This window comes from Lithobates pipiens, unplaced genomic scaffold (genome assembly GCF_037356315.1).
Source record: "Lithobates pipiens isolate NorthernLeopardFrog02 unplaced genomic scaffold, aLitPip1_a1.2 Scaffold_28, whole genome shotgun sequence".
NCBI classification, from domain to species: Eukaryota; Metazoa; Chordata; class Amphibia; order Anura; family Ranidae; genus Lithobates; species Lithobates pipiens.
The window spans coordinates 26,125,701-26,144,487 of NW_027507789.1; the positions used below are offsets into that span (position 1 = coordinate 26,125,701).

The following is an 18,787-nucleotide window of genomic DNA, read 5'->3' on the forward strand; positions in this document are numbered from 1 at the left end:
GGCGCAAACCCAACACATCATATCACCCAAAGAACACCATCCCACATGGTGATGGCAGCATTGTAATGTGGGGATGGTTTTTCAGCTGTTGGGACTGAGAAACTATTTAGAGTTGAGGGGAAGATGGATGGTGCTAAATACAGGAATATTCTTGAGCAAAACCTGCACCACTCTGTGTGTGATTTGAGGCTAGGATGGAGGTTCACCTTCCAGCAGGACAATGACCCCAAACACACTGCTAAAGCAACTCTTGAGTGGTTTAAGGGGAAACATGTAAATGTGTTGGAATGGCCTAGTCAAAGCCCAGAACTCAATCCAATAGAAAATCTGTGGTCAAACTTAAAGATTGCTGTTCACAAGCGAAAACCATCCAACTTGAAGGAGCTGGAGAAGTTTTGCAAGGAGGAATGGGACAAAAATCCCAGTGGTAAGATGTGGCAAGCTCATAGAGATTTATGAAAAGCGACATGGAGCTTTGATAGCCGCAAAAAGTGGCTCTACAAGGTATTGACTTTAGGGGGGTGAATAGTTATACACATTGACTTTTTCTGTTTTATTTTTTTCTCCTATTTGTTGTTTGCTTCACAATAAAAAAAATAAAAAATCTTCAAATTTGTGGGCATGTTCTGTAAATTAAATTATGCAAATCCTCAAAAATTCATCATCACAACAATCCATGGTAATTCTAGGTTGTGAGGCAACAAAACATGAAAAATGCCAAGGGGGGGGTGAATACTTTTGCAAGGTACAGTGCATCCGGAAGCACACAGCCAAGATAACAACGATAACAAAGGAGTGGCTATGGGACAACTCTGAATGTCCTTGAGTGGCCCAGACTTGTACCCGATTGAACATCTCTGGAGAGATCTGAAAATGGTTGTGCAAGTACGCTTCCCATCCAACCTGATGGAACATGAGAGGTTCTGCAAAGAAGAATGGGAGAAACTGCCCAAAAACTGGTGTGCAAAGCTTGTAGCATCATACTCAAAAGACTTGAAGCTGTAATTGGTGCCAAATGTGCTTCAACAAATTATTGAGCAAAGGCTGTAAATACTTATGTACGTGTGATATTTTTTATTTTTAATACATTTGCAAAGATTTTAAGACTTTAAATAAACGTATTCTTTCACGTTGTCATTGAATTTTAAACCATTTTGGAATAAGGCTGTAACATACCAAAATGTTGAAAAAGTGAGGCGCTGTGAATACTTTCTAGATGCACTGTATTGCTCATAGAAAACAGACAAAATCTGCCCAATATTAAAAACAACATCCGCTTTTATTATGCAAATATGCTCAAAAGAGAAGACCTCAGTAAGCGTTACATATAAAAACATGACACTGCCACTCGACTAAGCTTTACCCAAAGCATTTAGTTTGAATACACGTCCTGTGACATCCTTGTGGCACCATGTTTTGATGTGTATTGCTTGTTGATGTCTTCTCAATGCGGCACCAATGCGGCTGGGTTTGTGAGTATGATAATGAAAGGCAATCCAGCAAAAAAAGAAATAAAAAGAAAAGGTAAGAGAGGTATGGAGGAAAAAAAATAGTAAAGGGAATAAAGTTTCTTTATAATTCACCTGTGGTGAATGTCACATAACTATACTTTGTTTTTTTTCATTTGACTTGGGTCTCTTTTTTTTTTTTTTTTTTCTTGATCGGTGAAACGAAAGGCAAAATTATGTCCACTGCGTATTTTAATTATATATAACAATAATTCACAAAAACCAAAGGGGGGGGGGGGGGGATACTTTTTATGGGCACTATATATTTCCTGGCTCCCTAGTTTTGCGGCTCTTTAAAAATAAAAAGTACTTTAGCAAAAAAAAAAAAGGCCACCTTCCCGTACTCAGAATTCTTAGCAAGGGCAGAGCAGGCCAGTGAAAGAAGCAACAATTACATTTTAGGCATTCTGTAAAACATCTCTGAAACTAAATAAAAAAAAAAAAAAAAAAAAAAAAAAAAAAAGGGGGTGAGATAAGGGAGGAAATGTATGTAGGACTTGGCACAGCTTACAAGATGGGGCATCCGAGGAGAGCGTCCAGATTGCCATGTTCATAAAGACCAATTCATTTTATTCTCGCTCCCTGGAGTGTGTACGTGGGTATACATACATTTTCTAGACTTATATCTTCAGTTAAAGTATATGTGTGTATGCCAAGTCAAGAAATTGCTCTAAAATAACCTCCTTTCTTTAGATTTTAAAGTAATAATATTCCATGCAAAAGTAAAGAAATACAGTGAAAATGTAGTTTCTCTGAAAAATTCCTACAGCTGGTATAGGAAACTTCTTATGGCTAAAATATGAAGGCTGCCATTGCTCCCCTCCTTTTGAAAATGCTAATCAATTGGCTGTCTCCAGCCTAAAGTGATTGTAAAGGATCGCTTTTTATTTTTGTAAAATAACAAACATGACATACTTACCTCCACTGTGCAGCTCGTTTTGCAAACATCCTCTTCTGGGGTTCCCCCCTGGAGGATTACCTTGCGGGCGCGCTCCCAACTCTAGCATTTGGGCCACAGATACGGATGCCAGACTCGGCCCCACCCCCCGGCGCCTGCGTCATTGGATTTGATTGACAGCAGCGGGAGCCAATGGCTGCGCTGCTATCAATCTATCCAATTCAAGAGCCTGGGCCCTGCAGAGAGAGGGCGAGCTCATCCCCGCCGACAGAAAGAACGGGCTCAGGGAAGTAAAGCGGGGGGGCTGGGGGGCCGGTGACTGCCAGGTGTTTTTTCACCTTAATGCATCCTATAAACATGAGGGTTTACAACCCCTTTAACTGTTTCTGAATTACTGATTGGAAATAAGCATGCAAATCAGGAAATTCACAATAAAAACTCTATATACTTGTTCTGAGTCAGTGGGGTTGTTGTACTAAAGGAGTAGAGCATGTTCACTTTGCAAAGTGAGTTTTCCAATTAGTGAATGTAATGAAGCTACAATGTTAACCCTGTCGTGCATAGTGGCATAGGCATGCGCAGGGGGTGTGCCTGTGCACACTTTAATCACTTCGTACCCATTAGCATTATTGATTTGTTTGCCAGCAGGGAGATGGGAAAGATTGTCTTCTGACCAGCTCTGCCACAAGAGAAATGCTTCTGGACTTTTTCACTGTGCCAGCAGGAGATGAGAAAGATCTCCCATTGACCAGCTCTACCATGAGTGTGCGTGTGTGTGTACAGTGGTGTGAAAAAGTGTTTGCCCCCTTCCTCATTTCCTGTTCCTTTGCATGTTTGTCACACTTAAGTGTTTCGGAACATCAAACCAATTTAAACAATAGTCAAGGACAACACAAGTAAACACAAAATGCAATTTGTAAATGAAGGTGTTTATTATTAAAGGTGAAAAAAAATCCAAACCATCATGGCCCTGTGTGAAAAAGTGATTGCCCCCCCTTGTTAAAACATACTATAACTGTGGTTGTCCACACCTGAGTTCAATTTCTCTAGCCACACCCAGGCCTGATTATTGCCACACCTGTTCACAATCAAGGCATCACTTAAATAGGAGCTGCTTGACACAGTAAGGTCCACCAGAAGATCCTTAAAAGCTACACATCATGCCGAGACCCAAAGAAATTCAGGAACAATTGAGAAAGAAAGTAATTGAGATCTATCAGTCTGGAAAGGGTTATAAAGCCATTTCCAAAGCTTTGGGAATCCAGCGAACCACAGTGAGAGCCATTATCCACAAATGGCGAAGACATGGAACAGTGGTGAACCTTCCCAGGAGTGGCCGGCCGCCCAAAATTACCCCAAGAGCGCAGCGACGACTCATCCAAGAGGTCACAAAAGACCCCACAACAACGTCCAAGGAACTGCAGGCCTCACTTGCCTCAGTTAAGGTCAGCGTTCATGCCTCCACCATCAGGAAAAGACTGGGCAAAAATGGCCTGCATGGCAGAGTTCCAAGGAGAAAACCACTGCTGAGCAAAAAGAACATCAAAGCTCGTCTCAATTTCTCCACAACACATCTTGATGATCCCCCAAGACTTTTGGGACAACATTCTGTGGACCGATGAGACAAAAGTGGAACTCTTTGGAAGGTGTGTGTCCAAGTATATCTGGCGTAGAAGGAACACTGCATTTCATAAAAAGAACATTATACCAACAGTAAAATATGGTGGTGGTAGTGTGATGGTCTGGGGCTGTTTTGCTGCTTCAGGACCTGGAAGACTTTCCGTGATAAAAGGAACCATGAATTCTGCTGTCTACCAAGAGATCCTGAAGGAGAATGTCCGACCATCTGTTCGTGTACTCAAGCTGAAACGAACTTGGGTTCTGCAGCAGGACAATGATCCTAAACACACCAGCAAGTCCACCACCGAATGGCTGAAGAAAAACAAAATGAAGACTTTGGAGTGGCCTAGCCAAAGTCCTGACCTGAATCCTATTGCGATGTTGTGGTATGACCTTAAAAAGGCCATTCATGCTCGAAAACCCTCTAATGTAACTGAATTAGGACAATTCTGCAAAGATGAGTGGGCCAAAATTCCTCCAGGACGCTGTAAAAGCCTCATTGCACGTTATCGCAAACGCTTGGTTGCAGTTGTTGCTGCTAAGGGTGGCCCAACCAGTTATAAGGTTTAGGGGGCAATCACTTTTTCACACAGGGCCATGATGGTTTGGATTTTTTTTCACCTTTAATAATAAACACCTTCATTTACAAATTGCATTTTGTGTTTACTTGTGTTGTCCTTGACTATTGCTTAAATTGGTTTGATGTTCCGAAACACTTAAGTGTGACAAACATGCAAAGGAACAGGAAATGAGGAAGGGGGCAAACACTTTTTCACACCACTGTATATACACACGCGTGCACACACACCCGCCCACGTGTGGGCTTGAGCATTGGGGTGCACACCTATGCATAGTGGTCACTACAGTGGACAGCTATATTAAAAGCTGTTTTCTTGTATATGCATGGGTTCTGATTATATAGTTTCACATCACCCATTACAGTGGAAACTAGTGTGTCACCCCTTACTCTGCCACCTACTGGAAAGCCATTGTAAGTGCATACAAAAAAATTCTCAAAACCAAGATGGCTGACGGAAATCCAGAAAGGCTGAGCAGTTTAGGGATATCTTGCCAATGGTTCTATAGGAGGAGACTCTTGGAGAAACACCTAAAGAAATATATTGGGGTTGATTTACTAAAACTGGAGGGTGCAAAATCTGGTGCAGCTCTGCACAGAAACCAATCGGCTTCCAGGTTTTTTTTTTTGTCAAAGCCTAATTGAATAAGCTGAAGTTAGAAGCCGATTGGCTACCATACACAGCTCCAACAGATTTTGCACTCTTCAGTTTTAGTAAATCAACCCCATTGTAATTGCATTATACTAGTATCGATTTTATCTTGGGTGGAAATAACAGTTAATCATCTGTTCACTAAATTGGATATAATGCATTACTGGTTATATTTCAGCTACAATTCATACTATTACTGGAACATTGTTTTTAATGAAAATAATATAACTGCAGTAACTTTTTTTGGCTGTAAATCAATATATATATGCTATTATACTGTAGTTTGCAGTTTTTGTAACAAAAATATTATTCTGTGCAGAAGTTCCATTATGTGAGTAAGGCCTCATGTACATTGGCTGTTTTTCTAGCTCTTGTAGACGCCTTTCCAGCAGCAGCATTTTGGCTTAAAAAATGCTTGATTAACACCTTGCTTACTGGGCACTTAAACCCCCCACCTGCCCAGACCAATTTTTAGCTTTCAGAGCTGTCACTCTTTGAATGACAATTGCACGGTCATGCTACTCTGTACCCAAGTTAAATTTTTATCATTTTTTTTCCCCTCAAATAGAGATTTCTTTTGGTGGTATTTGATCACCCCTGGGTTTTTATTTATTTTTTTAAAGAAAAAAGACCAAAAATGTAAAAATAAAAAAACGTTTTATATTTTGTTATCAAATTTTTCAAACAGGTAATTTTTCTCCTTCATCGATGTATGCTGATGAGGTTGCATTGATGGGAACTGATAGGTTACATTGATGGGCACTGATGAGACATCACTGGTGGGCACTGATGAGGCGTCACTGGTGGGCACTGATGAAGTGGCACAGAAGGGCATTGATAGGTGGCACTGATGGGTGGCAGTGATGGACAGTGATGGGCACTGACAGGACAGTCACTCAGCATCAGCTTAGGCAGTCTTGAAGGGATGTGACATTTCAAAAAAATTATTTAGTTACAATGTTAGTAATCAGCTTCAGGTGCTTGGTAGCTGGTGGTGACCCAAGACTGATTCATTTTATGAAGGTCAGTTGATCAACCGAGTCGGTGGACAGGCGCACCCTGTGATCGGTTACAAAGCCTCCAGCAGCACTGAAGGTGCATTCCGAAAGAAGGCTGCATGCAGGACAGGCCAGTAGCTCAATTGCATACTGTGCAAGCTCTGGCCAGTGATCCATCCTCAAGTAAGCCAGAGGATTTTCGGTGGGAAAGGTGTCCAAGTCTGACCTTGCCCCTAGGTATTCCTGCACCATGTAAATCAGACGGTGGCGATGGTTGCTGGAACTGATCATACCTTGGGGCTGCGGACTAAAAGATTGTCTGAACGCATCGGTCAGACAGCCACCTTCTCCACTGCTGCTTCTGTCACTGACCGAAGCCTCAGCAACACGTTGTCCAGGACCAGGAGTTTGTAACCTCCCAGTCTCTCGGAACGCGTTGCACAGACCTTTCTGCAAGGCCTCCCGGAGATGTCTCATCCTCTGCTCCCTCTTCGATGGCAAGATAAGGTCTGCAACCTTACCCTTTGTACCGTGGATCAAGGAGAGTGGCCAGCCAGTAATGGTCCCTCTCCTTGATCCAAAGAATACAAGGATCCTTCCACAGGCTTTGCAGGATCAGGGAGGCCATGCAGCATAGGTTAGCTGAGGCATTCGGTCTGGAGTCCTCTGGGTCACTAAGGACAACATGATCTGCAGCCACGTGCAAGTCCATGTGTTTCTTGGTACTGTAAATCATCCCTAAAAGACTGCTGATGCTGAGTGCCAGGCTCCACCTCCATGCTGACACAATCCTCCTCCTCGTCCTCTTCCTGTGTGATAGGTGGGACAGCAGGAACACTGTCTGGATAAAGGGGGCCTTGAGAGGCAAGGAAGTCCTCCTCTTTCTGCCTCAAGTGCCCTGTCCATTATTCCACGCAGCGTATGCTCCATCAGGTGTACAAGAGGTACAGTGTCACTGATGCATGCACTGTCACTGCTCACCATTATCGTGGCTTCCTCAAATGGTGACAGGACAGTGCATGCATCCCTGATCATGCCCCACTGGCATGGTGAAAAAAAAGCAAGCTCCCCTGCCCCTGTCCTGGTGCCGTAGTCGCATAGGTACTCATCGATGGCCCTCTGCTGCGTGTGCAGCCGCTGCAGCATGGCCAATGTTGAGTTCCACCTAGTGGGCATGTCACATATAAGGCGGTTCTTGGGCAGGTTCAACTCCTTTTGGAGCTCAGCCAGCTGAGCACTGGCATTATATGATCGGTGGAAATGCACACAGACTTTGCTGGCCTGCCTCAGGACATCCTGTAAGCCCGGGTACCTGCCTAAGAACTGCTGCACCACCAGGTTAAAGTGGAAGTAAACCCATCGATTTAAACAGTTTAAAAAAAGGCATGCCGGTAATGCTAATTGCACATTGGCTGTGCTCTCAGCCAAACTATCAAACCATCCAATGGCTGGTGTCATAACGAATCGCATGTGCAGCACCATAGCAGTTGAAGATTAATCAGAGGCAAAGATGGCAGCTTCCTTGGCTGAAAACGATAGGGGAGTTTACATCCACTTTAAGGACGTGAGCCACACAGGGCACATGGGTTAGTTGTCCCTGTCGGAGGGCGGAGAGGAGGTTGGTGCCATTGTCGCAAACCACCATTCCTGGCTTAAGCTGGCATGGCGTCAACCACCACTCGGCCTGCCCCTGCATAGCTGATAAAATATCTGCCCCAGTGTGGCTCGTGTCCCCCAAACAAACCAGCGCAAGCACGGCATGGCATCTTTTTGCCTGCGTATTTGCGTAGCCCCTTGAACACCTACAGAGTACTGCTGGCTCAGAGGACAAAGCACTGGAAGAGGCCATGGAGGAAGAAGAAAAGGAGGGGGTGGAGGAGAGAGGTGTGTCGCAACCAGTAGTAGCATTTTGGAGGTATGGTGGCGGAACAACCTCCAACACTACTGCACCTTGTCCTGCATCCTTCCCAGCTGCCAGAAGAGTGACCCAATGGGCCGTGAAAGATGGGTAACATCCCAGTCCATGCCTGCTGGACCATGAGCCAGCGGTAATATGCACCTTACCACTGACCGCCCTGTCCAGCGAGGCATGGACATTGCCTTCCACATGTCGGTAGAGAGCCGGAATCGACTTCCATGAGAAAAAGTGGTGTTTGATAACCTGCCAATGAGGAACCGCACATTGCACAAACTCACGGAAGGGGGCCCGAGTCTACCAACTGAACAGGCAGCAGTTGAAGTGCTAGCAATTTAGCCAAGCTAGCATTCAACCGCTGGGCATGTGGATGGCTGGGAGTGAACTTCTTTTGACGGTCCAGCAGCTGGGGCAGGGAAATTTGCCTGGTACAATCGGACGTCGGTGTACTGCTAGCAGAGTGCCCGCAAGTACTTGGCTGTGACATACCTAATTCTACACCTTCATTCCTCTCAGTGCAGGTTTCAGAGAGGACTGAAGGTCTAGTGAGGTTGGAGATTCCAGCTGATGAGGAGCAAGGAGAGGTCCGCTTTTGTTCTTTGCTGTGGGTCTTTAAGGTACGCTTGCCAACGAGATGCATGGCAGGTCAACATATGTCTGGTCAAGCATGTGATGCCCAAGCGGCTGATGTTTTGACCACGCGGGATACGCTTGAGACATATGTTCCAAATAGCAGCGTGCGATCTGATGCACTCATCTCAAAAAAGCCCACACCAAAGAACTTTTGGAATAACGCGCAGAGGCAGCGCCCTGCACAGGCAGAGCTCTGCGGTGATTCAGTCGGTGAGCTGCCCTTTAGCTTGCACCCGGAGGGCATTCTACCTCATTGGAGATGTGCCTCCTCCTCTCCCTCCTCCTCCTCCCTCCTATCAGGCACCCACGTAGAGTCAGTGACCTCATCATCCCTTCCCTCTTCATCACTGGAGCAAACCTGGCAGTTTGCTGCAGCTGGTGGAACATGACTGCCAGATTGCTGTCCTTCTTGAGCATCCCCTCTCCCTGCGCTCATGCTACTGCCTTCCTCTAGCTGGGTATCATCATTAGAGCCTTCAAAACGCTGGGCATTCTCCTGGAGCATGTATGGAACACTGTGCTCAAACAGTTCAGGGGACTCCTCAGGAGGACATGGTGGGTCTAGGGAAGGAGTGACTGATGACATTGAGACGAGGGAAGAGGACGCATTGGCAGCTGCTTTGCTAGTACCCTGAGCCTGGGTGAGAGTGGATGAGGAGGGCTTGGTCATCCACTCTACCAAGTCTTCAGCATGATGCGCAGATCAACACGTCCAGCTGCCGAAAATGAGGACAAGCGTGTTCCATGGCCACGTGCTGATGACAATGCACCGCGTCCACGACCAGCACTGTTGTCTCTAGACACAGAGCCTGCTTGCCCTCTTTTATTGGCTAGTGACTGTCTGCCTCTCCTTGTTGGCCTTCCAGACATAGTAATGGCCTGCAGGGAGATGGGAAAACCAGCAATTGGGGTAGCTTTAGGTGCACACTGAGCAGATGACACAGTACACTGACTGTAATTACTGTAGCTACCTGCCTGTATTACAGAAACAGAACAACACCAGTAATAAAGGGTAGCTTCAGGTGTATACTGTGCAGGAGGCATACAACACCCACTGTAACAGCGCTAGGTTCCCAAGCAAAAAGACATTGTCCCTGCCTATCTTGCTTTTTCCCTGCTTTTTTGCTGGCGGCCTTATATAGTGTGGGGGGTGTACTAAACCCCACTGAGCTATAATTGGCCACAGGCATCCTGCCTGTGGCCAATTATGTCTCTACTCACTGCCAGCACTGTGCTTGTCCAAGTATGCGGGGTCACAGTGCATGCTTGGCCAATCATGAGCCAGAAATGCACTGCGATGGTGTAGTGCATTGTGGGCCATTTGCACCACACGAATATGGTGCGAACGGTCCACAAAGTTCTGAATTCGCCAAAGAGGCGAACGCCCCGTGTTCGAGTCAAACTCCGAGCTCATCCCTACTCACCGACCTTCTTCTGGGTTTGGGGCGCGCATGTACGTGCCCCCTGTCAACCCATGCTGTGATTGGGCCCACCACAAGTTTAGCAGCAGATTTCAGCCAATGATTTCATCTGAAAATTGCTGATTGACTGTGTCCAATCACACACAGAGTTCTGTGTTTACACACACACGCAGAACTAAAAAAAATCCAGATTAGTAAGAAAAAGCACATATTACACACATTACACTTGTTATGGACATGGTTAACTCCTCAACTGCCCCTGGATGATAACCCCTTCCCAGCCAGTGTCCTTAGTACAGTGTCAGTGTATAGTATTTTATTACTGGTCACTGTATTAGTGTCCCAGCCAGTGTTTGTTAGCGCCAGATTGCCTGCCAACTTATTAGTCACATTGACGATCATCGCCATAACAGTAAAGCATCTATAGCTGCGTAAATTTTATTATAAATACCATAGTTTGTAGACGTTATAACCTTCTTCTTTTTTTTTTTTTTTTTTTATCAATAACGTTTTTTTATTGAAATGATAAAGAAATTGTAGATGCTATAAATTTCACACAAACAAATTTATATATACTTCTTGGGATTTTATTTTACCAAATATAAATCTTATATAAATATACATGTAGCAGAATACATTTTGGCCTAAATGTATGAAGACATTTTTATTTTTTTTTATTTTTATTCATTTATGTAATAAAAAACGCAATGGTTTCTCAGCAATGGTGGTGAGAAAGCTCTATTTGTGTGAAATAAATATAAATTTAATTTGCATACAGTGTTGCATGACTGCACAATTGCCAGTTAAAATAGCGCAGTGCTAAATAGCATAAAATGCACTGGTCACAAGTGAACAGACTTGTCTGCCTTTAGTAAATCAACTTCAGTGGCTCACAAACCGCTGAATCTACTGGATCAGCATGACACATAAAACTAGCACATGACCCACAAGGCTCCAGAGGCCATATGATCTAGACCTTAGATCACATGAAGGAGCTTGGGAGCAGCAGTTTTGTTATTCGTGGCAAGTGAATAGCAACAGTTAAATTTATACTCAAAATAATATATATTTTTTTGGTAATGCTGATATTTGCCACAATGGTTCATGGTAATGTAATTTTTAATTTGCTTTAATACATGCTCAAGGGCCACAGATGTGTGGAATGAAACCAAAAGATAAATAGGTTATTCTTGTCTTACAATACCCTCTTAACAATATTTAGTAATTAAAGTTCTATAAACTCCATCCGGGACAATTTTTTTCCCCAAAATGTAAAAAGGTATATATACCTCAAAAAACCCTTTTGAAAATCAATGTAACATTCCAAAATGGTATGCTCTTTGTCAACCTCAAGTTCAACTTTGCTTTAAAAACACCCCAGTGCTGTGCTTTCTGACCTGACCACTGTTTTCCTAAATTGTTTAATAAACTTGTGCTTCATAAAATGTATAGGAACCCAAGAATCTCTCTGTGTAGCTCTCTAGGATATGGAATGCTCTATATAGTTTTAGGGACAACTGCAATCTATTGTTGTAGCCAGATTGTCCATCCATGCCCTTGTACAAAAGGGTCAGTCTACCCTCTGGATACTGAAGGATGAGGCGCCCACTGAAGTCTTGTATCTGTCGAGAAGGTTTGGACTGTTTATTACCTGATGGGTAGGTGGGAGGAGCTTGGGAATTATTTGCGGGAATCTCAGTTGATAGGCAGCATCCAAGTAGAAGGAAAATGGACATTTTGGTGGGGCTTGGCCTGATTTAAAGCCATTACTTGGGTAATTTGTTTCTGCTGACTTCTGTTTAACTAAAACAGTTACATAAGATGGGAAATATCTTGGGCTTCAGTTTCATTTTTTAACTTGTTCAATACAGAAAAGATCCTTTCTGGTTCATCACACCTCAACAAAACCTGCAACAACGACTTCAAACCAAAAGTTGAATCAACAACCAAAGTCTGCCCATTGTGTGCACATCGCCGACCTACCTGGATGAAGATCCGAGCAAGCTGTTTTCTTTTCTGCTGCAAAGTCTTTGAAGATTAAACGAGGAGGAAATCCTTTGTGGGAGATGTCAACTGCGGCTCCTCTCCTGTGAGTTGTATTCATAAAGTTCTCACTAGTTTTGAGAGATTACAGCAATGTAAACAGCGGGCCTCAATGTCTCATATTTACAGGAATTTGCCCCCTTAAACCTGTACATAGCTGAGTATCCTTTTTTTGTACACATTTAATGAGTTTTCTTCTCCTTTTTTTTTTACTTGCTCATTTAACCAGACACCTTCATAAAGGGATATTCGCTATATCCTGTAAAACAACCCCTTATATATCGAAAGATCATGTTTTTATTTATTTGGAGGGTGTAGTTTCTCCTTTAACCCCTGTACACTGACAGTACGCAAATATGCGGCCTTGACGCCAAACTGCAGCGTTATTTGCGTACCAGAATTTAAATATAGCTGTGCTGAGAGCGTGCACCCTGTTATCTCCCGACACAGTTACTGGCAGATAATGGAAAGCTTTCCAATTATGTTACCACTGCGACAGCCAATTACGGTGGTCACATGATCATAAACCCCACCTCCCAGCATCTGAAACCCCTTAAAGGGCTGTGAGGCGCCAGCGACAAGGGGTTAAAGTGTGTGGAACCAATCAAGGCACTACTTGTATTTGCTCCCTTTTGGTCTGTTAAATTTACTAATGAATACATTTGGTTATATCTCACTTAAATAAGTTAAAAAAGCCTGTTGATCCTGGCAAAAATCCAGTGCTATCGAATGAACTTTGTAGTACTATTAGCCCTGATCACTGCACCTCTGTAAACTACAGAATGTCTACACCCTATGCCAGTGATGGTGAACCTTGGCACCCCAGATGTTTTCATACAATTTCTATGATGCCCAACTACACCGCAGAGTGTATGAGCATCATGTGAAATATAGTTTCAAAACATCTGGGGTCTCAAAGTTCACCATCACTACCCTGTGCTATGGAGATGGGTAGAGGCAGAGGTTTTCTATAGTCCTTACACACTATTTTCAAGGAAGAAAACTCTGCTCCTCCATCGATTTTATAGTACTGTGCAATAGAGGAACATAAATGCCACAATAGCATCATTTTACATAACATACATTTTTCTTTTACCATCATCATAGCACTAACCGATGAGCAGAACCTTTTAATCAATTATTTTGGGCCTCCAGCTCCAGCTGTGGAAAGTGGAAGCCCCAAATACTTGATTTGATGCTTCGGTAGTGATGCTACTATACGTTTTTCTATTGTGGCACTTACCAGTTTCTTAACGGTTTTCACAGTTCCTGATGAACCTGGTCAACTGACTTGAGAAACGTGTTAAATTCAACCTAAACTCCACCATTATGATCAATGTGTAAGATCAAACTGCCATATTCTGTGGACATATACATTATGTTGATATGCGATCATAACTAGGGTATTTTGTAAAATAATCTAGTGTTTTAGAACATAATACTAAGAATTGTGTTCATATTGAGGCCCTGAGAGGCTCTCTAGGGAACGATATTTTATTTTTTAGGAATATTTCTTTAACAGTTTATTATAAATGAAAAGATTTTTTAACAAATGAAAAAAATTGCATATGTGTGATGAATTTGACTAGCATCTGTAAAGTCTCAACCTCAATCAACATTTCTTTATAATAAAAAAAACACAAAACATGTAGTGAGGATAAACCTGTATGGAAGCTGTATGGAGACTGCCATTGTGGGCCTCCCCTTCAGAAAATACTGGTTTCTTAGCTATTGTGGTGACCCAATGGCAATGGTATATTTCGTATCACTTACCAGAAACCAGAAAGTCAATTCGGAGCTCTGACTTTACTGTGTTTTAGACCAGACATCCAGACATCCAGACATCCAATCAGCTGACATTTTCAAGTCAACAATGATTGAAAACCTACAGTTTTCTCTCAGTGCAAGTTTTCTTTAAATTAAATTATCCATATACCTATATATATATACATATAACAATTGTTTACTTGCCTAACGTGTGTCATTATAATGGTAACTGCTTTTTCTATGCCTTTTTTTTTACCATGGCCATAAATGGGCAAAGATCTCCAAAAAGAAAGGCAGGGAGATACCTGTCCTCCCTTCAACAGGTTTTTTTTTTATATAATCTTTATAGAAATGTTTGTCAGATATTAGCACAAACATAAAACATAAAATAAAAAAAACATTCAAAAGTACAAAATATGGACACTTTGGATGTTACATAGGTGTTTCAGAATAAACAGCAAATAAACAACAGAGTAACAAGTAGGCATCAGAGAAGTGTTCATTAGCAAGTGGGCTACACACCTCAGGTAAGTGCCACACAGTACACAAGGTAAAAAAGAGGTCTCATAACCATCCCTTACAGGATGATGCTAGGATGGGCCTTAGCCCAATGAGGCACCAGGGCTTGTACCGTTTTTTTTTTTATTCATTGCCATAAAAATCGCCATTGCTGTATAGCACTTATTCTGTACTATAGCAGTTATTCTCCAAAAAAACTTGTTTGAGGGAGGAAGGGTTTCCCTATCCCCCAACCTCGTGATGCTCATCCAGATAGGACTCCTTATAATGCCTCACTGAATTGTATTTCTGTTCTTCCCCTGCCTTATATCAGGTGAATGGATTTGTCCCTTTTGCAGGGAGATTTTTCAACAAGTTGGGGGATTTCTGCGAGCTGCTCTGACTGCCTGAGGCACTCCTCATTACTTTTTAGGACATCAGAAATGGCTGGAAAATCACAAGCAATAAGAGGCATCATTAATGACTGAGCTGTGTATGACCAGACTCCCGGATGGTGTGTGCCTCATCATTTAAGTGTGCTTGTGCATGTTGTCTGTTCGAATGATACAGAATAAGTGCTATACAACCATAGTTTTAGTTGTTTTGTTATGTGTTCTTCTATGCAATCAACAGATGGCACTCAGTGACCCAGTGACCCATCCATTATCAGCCAGCTGAATCCAAAGCTTCAATCAAATGAAGCTACAAATGAAGCTGTTCTGCTCTACTGTCTCTTTAGATAACCCATAGGGCTCTGGGAACTGTTTATTTGTAAAACAGATCACATATAAATGTTGAAAAAATTGATATAAAATAACAGTTTAAAAACAATGAAGCTAAAATTGATCTTAAACTTTTAGCTTTTACATTTAAAGGCAAGTAAATAGTTTATTTTATTTTGTTATTTGTTTTGTTGAAGCAGGTTGACACAGTTTAGAAGGAAGACAACCTCAGATCAAATGTTTCTGTTGGTGAACTTTGATCGCAAAAGGCTGATCTAAAATGCCGGTGGAATGCTCGCAGAAGCATACTGCACTTGCTCATTAACACATGCCCTTAAGCCTCATTTATATGGCTAAATCAGCCATGGTGTGATAAGTATACTGTGGATATCTGTGTCTGGGAGCTCAGGTGTTTTCAGAAAGCTGCAGCCAGGAAGCCTGTACATGCCAATGACTGGTTGACAGGAGCCACAGTTGCCTGCCACTGTAAGCAGGTATCTACACATCAAGCGGTTACATGTGGTTGGGGACAGATGATCATCACTAGAAGAAGACAGATCGTTCATATGGGAAATAGTTACCCAAATAAAAGATTCTACATTTTGTAGAGGTATAGAATTGTACTTGTACACAGACTTATGAGACTTAAGTGCAAACATCTTGTTTGCAGAATTTCTAAGCTGCCCATGAAAATGATTTCCTTGACCCTTTTTGCTGTGCGACATAATTACTGAAATATTCCTTTGATTGAGTGCGGTATTTGGTTGGTCTTTTGTATGGGTCACTGGTATGGTACCTACTGTTTTATTAATATAATTGGGGTTCTACATAATAGAAATTGGTTGCATAGTCTGTTTAGCAGTTTGTCAATTTCCATTTCTTTTGAAAACGAAGAAAAGTAATTACAAATCAACCACGAGTTTCAGCTGTGCCAATACCATTGAGAATTGTGGTAGAGAAGACCTCCTATGAATTTCTGTGAAGTTAGACTACTTAATTCCACCGAGACAGCAACATTTATTAATATCTGAGGTAAAAGTTATTTACTTGTGTTGGCTTTTAGAATGAAAAGTCTCAACAAACTATACTTGTCGTGTACTGTACATATTACTTCCTAGAAGTCTGTGCCACGTGGCTATGCACCTGGTTGTGTTGACCAGTCATGTTGTGTCCACCTGCAGAGTGAGCAAAAGTCTTTAGTTGGCTTTAATCCATTCTGGCATGGTATTTTCAACCTCGTACCATAAAGTAGGCAACTCTGTAATGGATGCTGAGCTTCTTTACTTGATTTTGGAACAGAAGGGGGTGTAGGCACCAAAGCTCCAAGTGAGATCTGAAGTTGAAGCCCGTATAGTTAATGCACCAAGGTTTTACCTCTTATTAGCATTTAGAAGAGAAAGTCTTAATATAATACACTTGTCATGTACATTTTATTCTCTAGACGTAGGTACCATATGGTACTTGCAAGCACCTGTTTATTGTGACCAGTCACGTCGTGTCACCACGTGGAGTGGGCATAGTCTTTAGTTAGCTTCAACACACTCTGGCAAGGCATTCCTAACCTCCTAGCAGTAGTCAGTAGACAACACTGTATTGGCTGCTCAGCTTTTTTACTTGTTTCTGAAACAGAAGGGCATGTAGGAGCCAAAGCCCCAAGTTAAACCTGAAGTTGAGACCCATGTAGTTAGTACCCCAAGGTTTCCGTGGCTCAATATGTTTTCCTGAAACTCTTACTTAGAGGTGTCCTGCTGTGTCTACAGCAATATTGATGTGAAACGTATCAACTTTGTACTCTACTCTCACAGTGCCTTGTCTGCTATTTTTGACACTTTTACTTTTATATTAAAGTGGAAGATTTTTTTCAGAAGTGCAGCCCTTTGAATCCACGCATTGTTTTCTAAATACTGGGTTCATTATTTAAGTTGTGAACTTATAGAGCAAAATAAGCCTGTTTTAAAGAACATGTACTAAGCTATTTTGCCCTTGTCATAATAAGTGTCTAGTTATTTTCTGCAATGGGAGCTAAAGATTACAGTCACGTGGCTAAAAAGCATAATTTTTTTTTTAAGGTAAAGTACCATAACAGCGAATAGTGAATTGACTGCAGTGTGTCTTGTTTCTGCAAACTCCTGACCACAAGCTAGCTGACCACAGATGAAGATGCAGTTCCCTCCAGCAGTGAATCTTCCACCATACACAGGCAGAAATGTTGCTTCATCTGTGTGTCGCCGAAATGTAAATTGCCATGTTAGGTGCCACTTCAGTGCACAAGCAAAAACCGAAACAAGTGCACATAAATCTGATATATGTACTGTATATAAGTGTGTGTATGTATGTGTCAGCTGGTGACTTTGCCTGGAGTCTTCCTTCAACACCAAGGAGCCAGCTACATAATGGTGCACGATTCAGAATCTTTTAGCTACATTTAACAAATTCTTAGTTGACGTCCTGACCATTTTTCAGGCCGGCTTTGTGTTCATAGACAACTGTTGACAGAGGAAACACAAAAACAAGGCTTATAACATGGAGGAGTTAGTCTCAGTTCTTACAAGGCTGCTTGGAATTGCTATTTTACATCTATGACGTTCTTTAAGAAAACTTAATTTATTTGACAAAAGGAAGTTTCAGTATAACAAGCATATATATTGCAAGTTTAAGTATATAAAGTGCAAATGACATAAATGTACGTGAAATGTACTCTTAAAGTAAATGCTTTAAAACTGGCATGTCAAATCAGTGTTTTGGGGCTGCCTGTATCCCTCTCGCTCCTATTTTGTGACCCTTAACCAGTTTAGGAATTTTAATTGAATGAGGCTCCAGGCTTTCCTATAGCTCATAAAGTCTGCACTTCCTTACATAAATTTGTTAGGGAATAATTCCGAAAATGTTTCTTGGCTCCTTTAAGGTGGCCTTATATGGGTGGAAGATCTATGGTCTTCAAGTTTACAATCATTCTCTAAATTTGACAGCTGTCAGTGGCTGTGTGTGAGCCTCTGTTTATGCCTCCAAAACCTTTATAATTCCTCTTTAAATGCTTGTAAGTGATTGTTAGTATAGGACTGATGATGTGTAGGCTTAAATAAGGACTACAGAGGCTGCTGTCCCAAACTGGGGAATGCCTGACCTTCTTGTTTTACAGGATTGGATTTAGGGTTCTTTAGAAATAAAGGATGCTGGAGACCATAAGGATTTAGTGAGTGGGGGGCAAACAAATAAGGAACAGAAAAATCATAACATTCAAATACTTTTCAAAAGGTTTCCATCTTAAAAAAAAACTAAAAAAAAAATATATATATATATATATATATATATATATATATATATATATATATTCTTGAAGTGTATCTAAAGTCAAAAACAAAAATGCAATGTATTGGTGAATACAAGTCTTTAGCTGTGATGACTGCATTAAAGCGGAATTCCACCCAAAAATAGAACTTCCGCTATAAGTGATGGTGACCCCCTGACATGCCACATTTGGCATGTCTTTTTTGGGGGGGGGGCGGATACCCTCTTTTTAGAGGCACCCAGCTCC

General features: G+C 42.0%; 1 long non-coding RNA gene across 1 annotated transcript in view; it reads left to right on the forward strand.

Annotated features, from left to right (window-relative positions):
* Positions 1 to 17,525, forward strand: part of LOC143934837 (uncharacterized) — a 47,255-nt gene extending 29,730 nt beyond the window's left edge. The window contains exons 2-3 of the long non-coding RNA XR_013263381.1: positions 12,094 to 12,311; positions 17,322 to 17,525. This is a non-coding gene — a long non-coding RNA (uncharacterized LOC143934837). The remainder of the gene's footprint in view (positions 1 to 12,093; positions 12,312 to 17,321) is intronic.
* Positions 17,526 to 18,787: the final 1,262 nt, after the last annotated feature.